Below are 12,655 nucleotides of genomic sequence, written 5' to 3' on the forward strand. Positions count from 1 at the left end.
ATTAGGGCCCCTGGAAAATGCCAGGGCAGTATAACTACCCCACAAGTGACCCTATTTTGGAAAGAAGACACCCCAAGGTATTCCGTGAGGGGCATGGCGAGTTCCTAGAATTTTTTATTTTTTGTCACAAGTTAGTGGAAAATTATGATTTTTTTTTTTTTTTTTTTTTTACATACAAAGTCTCATATTCCACTAACTTGTGACAAAAAATAAAAACTTCCATGAACTCACTATGCCCATCAGCGAATACCTTGGGATGTCTTCTTTCCAAAATGGGGTCACTTGTGGGGTAGTTATACTGCCCTGGCATTCTAGGGGCCCAAATGTGTGGTAAGGAGTTTGAAATCAAATTCTGTAAGAAATGACGAGTGAAATCCGAAAGGTGCTCTTTGGAATATGGGCCCCTTTGCCCACCTAGGCTGCAAAAAAGTGTCACACATCTGGTATCTCCGTACTCAGTAGAAGTTGGGGAATGTGTTTTGGGGTGTCATTTTACATATACCCATGCTGGGTGAGAGAAATATCTTGGCAAAAGACAACTTTTCCCATTTTTTTATACAAAGTTGGCATTTGACCAAGATATTTATCTCACCCAGCATGGGTATATGTAAAAAGACACCCCAAAACACATTCCCCAACTTCTACTGAATAAGGAGATACCAGATGTGTGACACTTTTTTGCAGCCTAGGTGGGCAAAGGGGCCCATATTCCAAAGAGCACCTTTCGGATTTCACTCGTCATTTTTTACAGAATTTGATTTCAAACTCCTTACCACACATTTGGGCCCCTAGAATGCCAGGGCAGTATAACTACCCCACAAGTGACCCCATTTTGGAAAGAAGACACCCCAAGGTATTTCGTGAGGGGCATGGCGAGTTCCTAGAATTTTTTATTTTTTGTCACAAGTTAGTGGAAAATGATGATTTTTTTTTTTTTTTTTTTTTTCATACAAAGTCTCATATTCCACTAACTTGTGACAAAAAATAAAAACTTCCATGAACTCGCCATGCCCATCAGTGAATACCTTGGGGTCTCTTCTTTCCAAAATGGGGTCACTTGTGGGGTAGTTATACTGCCCTGGCATTCTAGGGGCCCAAATGTGTGGTAAGGAGTTTGAAATCAAATTCTGTAAAAAATGACGAGTGAAATCCGAAAGGTGCTCTTTGGAATATGGGCCCCTTTGCCCACCTAGGCTGCAAAAAAGTGTCACACATCTGGTATCTCCGTACTCAGTAGAAGTTGGGGAATGTGTTTTGGGGTGTCATTTTACATATACCCATGCTGGGTGAGAGAAATATCTTGGCAAAAGACAACTTTTCCCATTTTTTTATACAAAGTTGGCATTTGACCAAGATATTTATCTCACCCAGCATGGGTATATGTAAAAAGACACCCCAAAACACATTCCCCAACTTCTACTGAATAAGGAGATACCAGATGTGTGACACTTTTTTGCAGCCTAGGTGGGCAAAGGGGCCCATATTCCAAAGAGCACCTTTCGGATTTCACTCGTCATTTTTTACAGAATTTGATTTCAAACTCCTTACCACACATTTGGGCCCCTAGAATGCCAGGGCAGTATAACTACCCCACAAGTGACCCCATTTTGGAAAGAAGACACCCCAAGGTATTTCGTGAGGGGCATGGCGAGTTCCTAGAATTTTTTATTTTTTGTCACAAGTTAGTGGAAAATGATGATTTTTTTTTTTTTTTTTTTTTCATACAAAGTCTCATATTCCACTAACTTGTGACAAAAAATAAAAACTTCCATGAACTCGCCATGCCCATCAGTGAATACCTTGGGGTGTCTTCTTTCCAAAATGGGGTCACTTGTGGGGTAGTTATACTGCCCTGGCATTCTAGGGGCCCAAATGTGTGGTAAGGAGTTTGAAATCAAATTCTGTAAAAAATGACGAGTGAAATCCGAAAGGTGCTCTTTGGAATATGGGCCCCTTTGCCCACCTAGGCTGCAAAAAAGTGTCACACATCTGGTATCTCCGTACTCAGTAGAAGTTGGGGAATGTGTTTTGGGGTGTCATTTTACATATACCCATGCTGGGTGAGAGAAATATCTTGGCAAAAGACAACTTTTCCCATTTTTTTTATACAAAGTTGGCATTTGACCAAGATATTTCTCTCACCCAGCATGGGTATATGTAAAATGACACCCCAAAACACATTCCCCAACTTCTACTGAATACGGAGATACCAGATGTGTGACACTTTTTTGCAGCCTAGGTGGGCAAAGGGGCCCATATTCCAAAGAGCACCTTTCGGATTTCACTCGTCATTTTTACAGAATTTGATTTCAAACTCCTTACCACACATTTGGGCCCCTAGAATACCAGGGCAGTAGAACTACCCCACAAGTGACCCCATTTTGGAAAGAAGAGACCCCAAGGTATTCGCTGATGGGCATAGTGAGTTCATAGAACTTTTTATTTTTGTCACAAGTTAGTGGAATATGAGACTTTGTAATAAAAAAAAAAAAAAAAAAAAAAATCATCATTTTCCGCTAACTTGTGACAAAAAATAAAAAGTTCTATGAACTCACTATGCCCATCAGTGAATACCTTAGGGTGTGTACTTTCCGAAATGGGGTCATTTGTGGGGTGTTTGTACTGTCTGGCCATTGTAGAACCTCAGGAAACATGACAGGTGCTCAGAAAGTCAGAGCTGCTTCAAAAAGCGGAAATTCACATTTTTGTACCATAGTTTGTAAACGCTATAACTTTTACCCAAACCATTTTTTTTTTACCCAAACATTTTTTTTTTATCAAAGACATGTAGGACAATAAATTTAGAGCAAAATTTATATATGGATCTTGTTTTTTTTGCAAAATTTTACAACTGAAAGTGAAAAATGTCATTTTTTTGCAAAAAAATCGTTAAATTTCGATTAATAACAAAAAAAGTAAAAATGTCAGCAGCAATGAAATACCACCAAATGAAAGCTCTATTAGTGAGAAGAAAAGGAGGCAAAATTCATTTGGGTGGTAAGTTGCATGACCGAGCAATAAATGGTGAAAGTAGTGTAGGTCAGAAGTGTAAAAAGTGGCCTGGTCTTTCAGGGTGTTTAAGCACTGGGGGCTGAGGTGGTTAATGAATGTAAGGGAAGATAGACAAAGTTATTTTAGATATATTCAGATGGTGGATATTGTTAAAACGGTTATAAAAAAGGAAGATATAGTGATAAACTCACACGAGGTGATGAATTGTATATTAGGCTGGAAAGGTAAGCACAAATTGGTGTCAAGCTTGTATAAAAAGATACGAAAAACTAGAAGTGAGGGATTTATTTGTAATAGTAAATTAAAATGGGAGAATGATATAGGGATAATAACAGACGATCAGTGGGGGGAATTTTGGTGTTTTAAACCATATCTGAGGAACCCCTCTCATAGGGTAACTTAGTTTATGATATTACACCGTTTATATATATAACGCCAAAATGGCTCAAGAAAGTTTCAGCTAAAACGCCCGGATTATGTCCTAGATGTATGAATGATAAAGCGGATATTATCCATATGTGGTGGAGGTGCCCAAAGATTCAACCATTCTGGTGCAGTCTGATTGAATTAATCGGGGATATTTTTAGTTTCAAAATCCAATGGACGGCTTCTGTATGTATTTTGGGTGAAACTTCCCATGAGCTATCAAAGGAGAATGAAATTATGTTATACAAATCATGTTTTATAGCTCGCTTACTGATAGCAAGAAAATGGATGCGCCCTGAGGCACCAACAATAAAAGAATGGGAAAATTTGATGAACTCCAATTGTATAATAGAAAGAGTAGGATATATTAAGAGCATCATAGGTTATAGACATGAGAAAATTTGGGCTCAGTGGTCAAAACATATAAACAAATAGATATGGATATATATATATATATATATATATATATATTTTTTACTTTTTTGTTTTTTGTCCTCCCCCCCCCCCCCAATTCTCCCGGTGGATATAGGGTGGGGGGATATGGGTTTGGGAGGGGTGGGATGGGGGGAGGGGGGAAATAAGGTTTAAAGGTAATATAAGTGGTGTGCATTTACTGTAATGTATTGGATAGGTTAAGTATCTCCATGTAGGGGATGTTTTAGTGGTAGGGGAACGAATACCCTACTACATTTTATCGGTGCAATTGTATTAAGCACGCTTACTTCCTCTTGGTTGATACCTGATGTTTTTTTGTTTTGTTTTTTATTATGTAACTGTTAAATGTACTATTATTGTTATTTTTGTACTTTATTGGATTAAATAAAAAAAAAAAAAAAAAAAAGGAATTGCTCCATTCAAGGTCTAAAAGACTGATGGAGAATGTCGAGCACATCGCTCAGTAGCAGATTGGTCATGTATTTTTCAATGCATATGTAACACCCCAGAGTTGTGTTACTACACACCTCTACCCCGCTACTGTCTTCTAAGAGCCTTTACACTGTCATCTGATATAATTTCCATTATGTCCTCGCAAATGTGCATCTTAAACTGTTAAATTCCATTTCCTTGTAATTTTCCATGTTCACCAGCAGGTGGCAGCAATGCATTGGTAAGGAACTAGTTACAGTTTAGTATATCTAGTCTGGAATGGATCATTCCAGCTTAGCTCCCCCTCTGTGGAGGTGTGGACTGTTCCCACATCCTGCAGTATGGGAGGAGAAGGAAGTTAGAGTCAGTGTAGCCTCCCCCCTGCTAGGGGAAGGCTGTGTGATAGCCTTCAGGAGTCCCCCTGCAAAGGGAAGAAAGCCAGGATCTTGTCTCGGCTGAGACATTGATCACATACCCAGTCTGAGAACCTTCAGCCTCAGCTGGATGAGAAGAAAGCAGACAATCTCCAGAGTTCCAGGACGAAAGCATTCCCTGAGAGCCTATCTGTGAGTCAAGTCCAGAGACCTAGGAGAAGCCATTCCTCATCAGCTTGTCAGTCCCCACAAAGCAGAAGATAAAGAAATGTTACCGAGCTACTAAGCAGACGTCTTGTCCTGCAAGCTCCAGATTTATAGTGCAGAATATTTATTCCTGCCAATGATTGCTAAAACCTGCTGGGACCAAAGACCAAAGCTGTATACTGCTTGGATACAAGTTATCTTCAGTAAAGAAAAGTTTGATCTTCATCTAAAGGTCTGGACATAATTTCTGCTGCAAAATTCCTCAATTACTCATACTATCACTACACTCAAATTTATTGTGAGCCAGGAGTTCAGCCATACCCAGGTAGGAGACACCGTTGACACAATTATCACCACCTATAGAGACATTATAGGCCATTACACCACTCTGTAATCCCTAATCTGGGACGTGCGTTATAACACCTTGGGAGGGCCCTGGGGTAGTACCCTGCGCAAGCTGCAATTGGCGTCACGAACAAACTATAGACTATTAACCACCCATATCCTGGCCCACTGCATAAGTGGTGTCAGTGTACCCGTTCCTGCCCACTCCACATATGCAGCAAGCTGGAGTGGAGGATGAGAGTGGTAGTGACTCTGGTCGTAACAACCAGAGTGGCTTTCCTCACACCATTGCTGCCTAGGGCCACCCTTTCTTCCCTCAGGGCACACCCTGGTTCTGGGGCTCCTGTCTGATGGTAGTTGGGTTGCAATTGATGTAAAGTTCTTGACTGGGTGCAAGGCAAAGTGTGCAGAGTGCAATGGCCCGCGTATGGTGCAGGAGTCAGAAAACGAGGCCAGATTTAACAGAATAAATGTCTCTCTTTAATGTAGGGCAAAAAAGGAGTTGTAGTACATCCAACAATAGCAAAATACAGTTCCAACTGTACACAGTGCAATTCTCTCTACATAACAAGTATGGATTTGGGCAAGGAGGAGAGTTATGGCCCTCTTCCCCCTCTATCTGTCTCAAATCTCTTGCAGTAGAATCTATGGTGAGCAATTGTACTCTTTCAGTGGTGGTTGTAATGTCCACTGATGAATACAGGTTTTTGGAGGTACAACTGGCCAGGACGTGTCCAGGTGTGATGACGGGTGTCTTAACAGTGCCCCTCACTGCAGTAAAGTCTAAGCAGCTTTTGGTAGCAGGTGACCTTACTGACTCCAATGCTTGGCCAAGTAGACTCTAGGTCCTCTAGTTCTCCCCCTTTGTCTTTCTCCCTCTCTGCTCCTGTAGATCTTGCATAGATTGGTGAGTCTCTGTAGCTTTTTGGGCCTAAGATAAGGGAGTACAATTCACAGTTTGCTCTCTCTCTGAACTCCAGTCTTGACTGACCTGAGGTTAGGGGTGGGGCCAGCCCTACAAGGGCTGAGCCAGGATTGTTAACCCCGGCTGTGCCATCCATACATGGTTATGCTGGGCACAACACATAACATGACAATACATAAAGCATATTACATAGCAAACCATTTGCAGATACCCCCGGATGCGTGATACTGCATATACAGTAAGTCACAAAAATCCCTGCTCATTTTTCCATATTTGGATGAAGGTTTGTAAATCCCAATTCACTAGCAGTGGACCCTCACTGAATACATCCTAGAAGGTGGGGGAAAACATGGGATAAAGTAGGTGAAAGAGAAACGCATTGGTTGAAGGTGATAATGGTTTGCTTCTGGTTGGGGGAGTAATCATAATAGAGGGGATATTTGAGTTCTGATGGTCTTTTTGAGGTTGGGGTAGGTCTTAATAAGTCAAGAAGGTCCAATGTGTTCCACCTCTGGCACTAATGGAAACCATGACGGACAATGGAACAGAGGCTGATCTACAGGTATAGAGTTGCTATCCTGCCCTTACCTACACCTCCAGCAATACAACAAAGCTGTCATTTATCATCAAATCTCCTGCCCTCTAAGGACGAGATGACTCTCTCCCAGTCTGTACAGCGCAGCTGACAAGCGAACTGCAGCAAACATGAAATGTCAGTTTATTGTGTGTGTTGTGAAAAAAATAAATAAATAAGGATTTAAAGGTATTCTACAGGATTAGAAAAAGCATGGCTGCTCCCTTTTTTAGAAACAGCGCCACAACTGTCCATCGGTTGTGTGTGGTACTGCAGCCTAGCTCCATTAAAGTGAATGAGGATGAAATGTAATACAGCACGCAAACTGTGGAAAGCTAATAGTTAAATCTCCGGTTTGTATGACAGAGTCTGATCTGCTATAGGGATGAATAAACATGAGATATTTCAAGCCGTTTATCATCTGTGCAGCAATTAAAGCCTTTCCAGTTCTTTACGGATATGCCGAGTAATTCTATTTTCTAAATGATATGGTATTAATCAGTCAAGAGACGTTCCCTGAAAGATGCCACTTGTACATTTCCTGACATCGCACAGAGAGATGCAAACAGCTGGACTTATTAATACACAGTGTGGGGTTTCGCTCTGGTAGATAGGGTAAGCGGACGCAGTACAGAGGCAAAAGACAAGTTCTTAACGCAAAACTTCAGTGTTTATTCACACTTGAGGCAAATGCACAAAACAATGCGTTACTTTGCAATCTCGGTGTTTGCTTCACACAGTCCACGGCAGGCTTAAGGGGGCCTGTTTCCTCGGCCCATGGGTCTCAGCCCTCCAACCTGGCACCAAGCCTCAGATCCTAACACAGAGATCCTGCTGCTGAGCCCAGCTGCCTATTTAAGGACAGCCAGGTGCTGCCAAAAACCCGGTCCGGCAATTAAAATCCAGTCCGGTATTTGACCCCACCTGGCTGCAAATCAGCCAGCAGCACACGCTGGGAGGAAAATAGCTGTTTTCCCAGACCAGTCCCCTCACTGTGTCACATACCCCCCCCCTTTGTTCAACCCTGAGGGGGTGAACACTCGCCAGACAATGTACTCGGGACAGGACATCCGTGTTTCCTGCAACCAGCCTGCCTGTGTTCCACTGTAAATTTAAAATTCTGTAAAAAAAGGAACCACCTGGTGACCCGGGCATTTCTGTCCTTGGCTTGGCTCATCCACTTGAGATGGGAGTAGTCGGTCACCAGGCGGAACTTTCTCCCCAACAAATAATAACGGAGTGACTCGAGTGCCCACTTGATGCCAGGCACTCTCTCTCCACTATACTGTGCCTGGTCTCGGCTGAAGTGAGCTTAGGGCTGAGGAAGACAAGGGGATGCTCCTTCCCGTTGATTTCCTGAGACAGTACAGCACCAAGGCCTACTTCGGAGGCATCGGTCTGTACTATAAATTCCTTTTTGAAGTCGGGCGTCACCAAAACCGGGGACCCGCACAAAGCGGAGAAAGCCCCTTCCGCCTGACAGGGGCAGACTGACAACTCATGGGGCCCCCGGGCAATAGGAAATTATGGGGCCCCTGTGTCCCCGTCCACACATCGCATTGCGCCGGCTCCAGTCTCAGTGGGCCCCCCTATACAGTGATAACTGTCTGTGTACAGATAATATAGTAGATGTCCCCTGCAGTCCTATGTAACAACACAGATAACACACTGATGGCTATCTGAGTACAGAAAATGTAGTAGTGTTACCTGCAGTCCTATGTAAAACCACAGATAACACTAGTGCTGATAATCTGGCAGTGTTACCTACGTCCTAAGTGTGCCTCTCCCACGGACTCCATGCTGGTGGTGCTGCCTCCTCTTCCATCTTCTTCTTGCCCCGCACAGAACGTCCTGATGCAGCTGCATCAAGACATAGGAACACTGTGGGCATGGTGATGGTGACACACACAGGGACTGACACACAGGGATATACACAGGGACAGACACACACACTGGGATGGTCAAATACACACAGAGACAGATACATACAAAGAGACGGACACACACAGGGACAGACACACACACACACAGGGACAGACACACACACACAGGGACAGACACACAGACACACAGGGACAGACACACACACACACAGGGACAGACACACACACACACACACAGGGACAGACACACAGACAGGGACAGACACACACACAGTGACAGACACACACACAGTGACAGACACACACACACACAGACACATACACAGTGACAGACACACCCACCCACAGGGACAGACAGACAGACACACACACGGAGAGACACACACAGGGACAGACACACACACATGGAGAGACACACACAGGGACAGACACACACACAGGGACAGACACACACACAGGGACAGACACACACACACACAGGGAGAGACACACACACAGGGAGAGACACACACAATGGGATGGTCAAATACACACTGAGACAGATACACACAAACAGACGGACACACACACAGACACATATACACAGTGACAGACACACCAACCCACAGGGACAGACAGACACACACACACACGGAGAGACACACACAGGGACAGACACACACACACGGAGAGACACACACAGGGACAGACACACACACACGGAGAGACACACACAGGGACAGACACACACACACACACAGGGACAGTCAAATACACACTGAGACAGATACACACAAAGACTGCCCAAATCCCTGAAGACGCCAAGTTATTGGTGAAACATGTTGGGAGGCAGAGTGCTATAGAGCATGTTTTTAGACAGTTTATGCCTGCGCTTAACAAATCATGATTAAGAGTAAGCGCTAGCCAGACAGGGAAGCGTTGTTCAGAGAGTGTTCACCGGCTACCGTGGATTCACAGTGCTGGCACTAGCAACTATCTGCAGTGGCTGCTAAGGGAAAGCAGCAGAGTAGGGAAGCAGGTAGATATTAGAACCTCCAGCCTACCCTATGGCGCTAATATATTAAAAAACAGTCACGACTTATACTGCAGACATAGCTGAAAATTTTAAGAGTGAGTCCAGTGTAGTGTTTTATATATATTAACAATAAACGTTATGTTTTAGATTAGATTACAATCACACGTGTCAACCTAGAGACAACCATTGGTCTCACTGACCATTTGTAAATAAAAGTAATACTGTGTCTCAACACGCTGTGAAGGGTCAGCTCAATATCAATAGACACACACACACAGGGACAGACACACACACACACACACACACACACACACAGACACACACAGGGACAGACACACACAGACACACAGTGACAGACACACACACACACACACACAGGGATACACACACACAGGGACAGACACACACACACACACACACAGGGACAGACACACACACAGGGACAGACACACACACACAGGGACAGACACACACACAGGGACAGACACACACACACAGGGACAGACACACACACACACACACACAGGGACAGACACACACACAGGGACAGACACACACACACACACAGGGACAGATACACACACACACACACGGACAGAAACACACACACACACAGGGACAGATACACACACACACACACACACAGGGACAGATACACACACACACACACACACACACAGGGACAGATACACACACACACACACAGGGACAGATACACACAGGGACACACACAGACACATACACACAGGGACACACACAGACACATACACACAGGGACAGACACACACGCAGGGACAGACACACACACACACACAGGGACAGATACACACACACACACACGGACAGAAACACACACACACACAGGGACAGATACACACACACACACACACACAGGGACAGATACACACACACACACACACACACACAGGGACAGATACACACACACACACACAGGGACAGATACACACAGGGACACACACAGACACACACACACACAGGGACACACACACACACACACAGGGACAGACACACACACACACACACACACAGGGACAGAAACACACACACAGGGACAGATACACACACACACACACACACACACACAGGGACAGATACACACACACACACACACACACACAGGGACAGACACACTCAGTGACACACACAGACACATACACACAGGGACAGAAACACACAGGGACACACACAGACACATACACACAGGGACAGACACACACACACACACACACACACACACACAGGGACAGACACACAGGGACAGACACACAGACACATACACACAGTGACAGACACACACACACAGGGATACACACACACACACACACAGGGACAGACACAGACACACAGGGATACACACACACACACACAGCGACAGACACAGACACACGCACACACAGACACACAGTTAGGCCTCACCACAATCCAGCCAGGCTCCTCTCCGTACAGGAACACACAGGGTCACTAGTGGCGGGGGGGGGGGGGGGGGGGGGGGGGGGTTTGAGGGTCACTAGTGGGAGGAAGAAGGGGCACTAGTGGTGTGACAAAAGGCAGGGGGAGCAGGGTCACTAGTGGGGTGACAGGAGGAGTGGGGTGTTGTGGAAATTTTATTAGGATGTGTATCTAATATATTGCGTATTGTCATCATGTCTCTCAGTGTCAGGGTAAATCATTGGAGTGGACATCTTCCCGTGTATGTCCTGTCACAGCTGCTGGGCGCAGAGGTCTCCGTCGGCGAATGGTCCATGTGCTAAGCACTGGTCTGTGGGCCGGGGGAGACTGATGTGTTCAGCAGAGCAGTGTTTTGTTGGCTGATGTATGGACGCCGGCTAGGGCCCCCGTGCAAGACGCGGATTTATTGGCTTGGCATGGATGCATTTGTTAAGAGAACAATATATGAAAAGAACGTGCGTTTGTTGTCTCTAGTGCCCCTGATCAGCCGCTGGAGAGAATGACGTTGTCCTGTAAATAAACATGCATGAGGATCATAGTAACTTTATCTGGCATCGATCACTGAGCAAGGCTGGATAAAGTTAACTCCAGTGGTAATGGTAGGTTATAGTATACATGTGTTTGTTGGCTAGGTTATTCTAAATCACGGGTGTCAAACACAAGGCCCGCGGCCCTGTTAATACTGGCACATGATTGGGGGCACTATAGGGGCATCTACTGAGGCCACAAAGAAGGAGTATTTTATATGGGCTCTCTGTACAAGTACAATTTTATACTGGGACACATGGTGGGTACTATGGGGAAGGGGGGAGAGGAGTACTATGGGGTCATCTACGGGGGGACACTAAGAAGGGGTATTTTATACTTGCAAATTATGGGGGACACTGAGGGCATCTACTGGAGCATTTTATACTGGTACATTATGGGGGGGCACTAGGAGGAAGGAGGGTGTGGAGCACTATGGGGTCATTTACTAGGGGCACTATATAGGGGTATTTTATACTGGCACATTATGGGGGCACTATGAGGACATTAGCTCAAATGGGGGCATTACAAGGGGGTATTTTTTGCACTGTCACATTATAAGGAGAATTATTACTACTGGGGGGGGGCATTATGGTGGGCTTTATTACTCCCCCTGGGTATGACCCCCTAGTAGCAGCACCAGCCTCTCCCTGCTCTGCTATCCCTCTTGCCCCTTCTCCAAATCCTTATTATGAAATCTTTCTCATTAGGATAAAACACAACATCAGCTCCGCCGAGCCCCGGCACAAAGTGTGAAGTGGCGTCCGAGATCCCCAAGGGCCAAGTAACTGTAAGTTTTCCGGCCCTTTGAGGGTGACCAAACTGCTGATGCGGCCCCCGATGAATTTGAGTTTGACACCCCTGTTCTAAATGATGGTGTCTTGTCTTCCTATGTCATCACTTCCTGTATGTCATCACTTCCTGTATGTCATCACTTCCTGTATGTCATCACTTCCTGCATCCTTGTTATGGGCCAGCCCCTTTTACACCTTTTGTGAGTAAATAAAAGTGAACAGACTGAGCAGGGCGGGG

This window comes from Bufo bufo, chromosome 4 (genome assembly GCF_905171765.1).
Source record: "Bufo bufo chromosome 4, aBufBuf1.1, whole genome shotgun sequence".
Classification (NCBI taxonomy): Eukaryota; Metazoa; Chordata; class Amphibia; order Anura; family Bufonidae; genus Bufo; species Bufo bufo.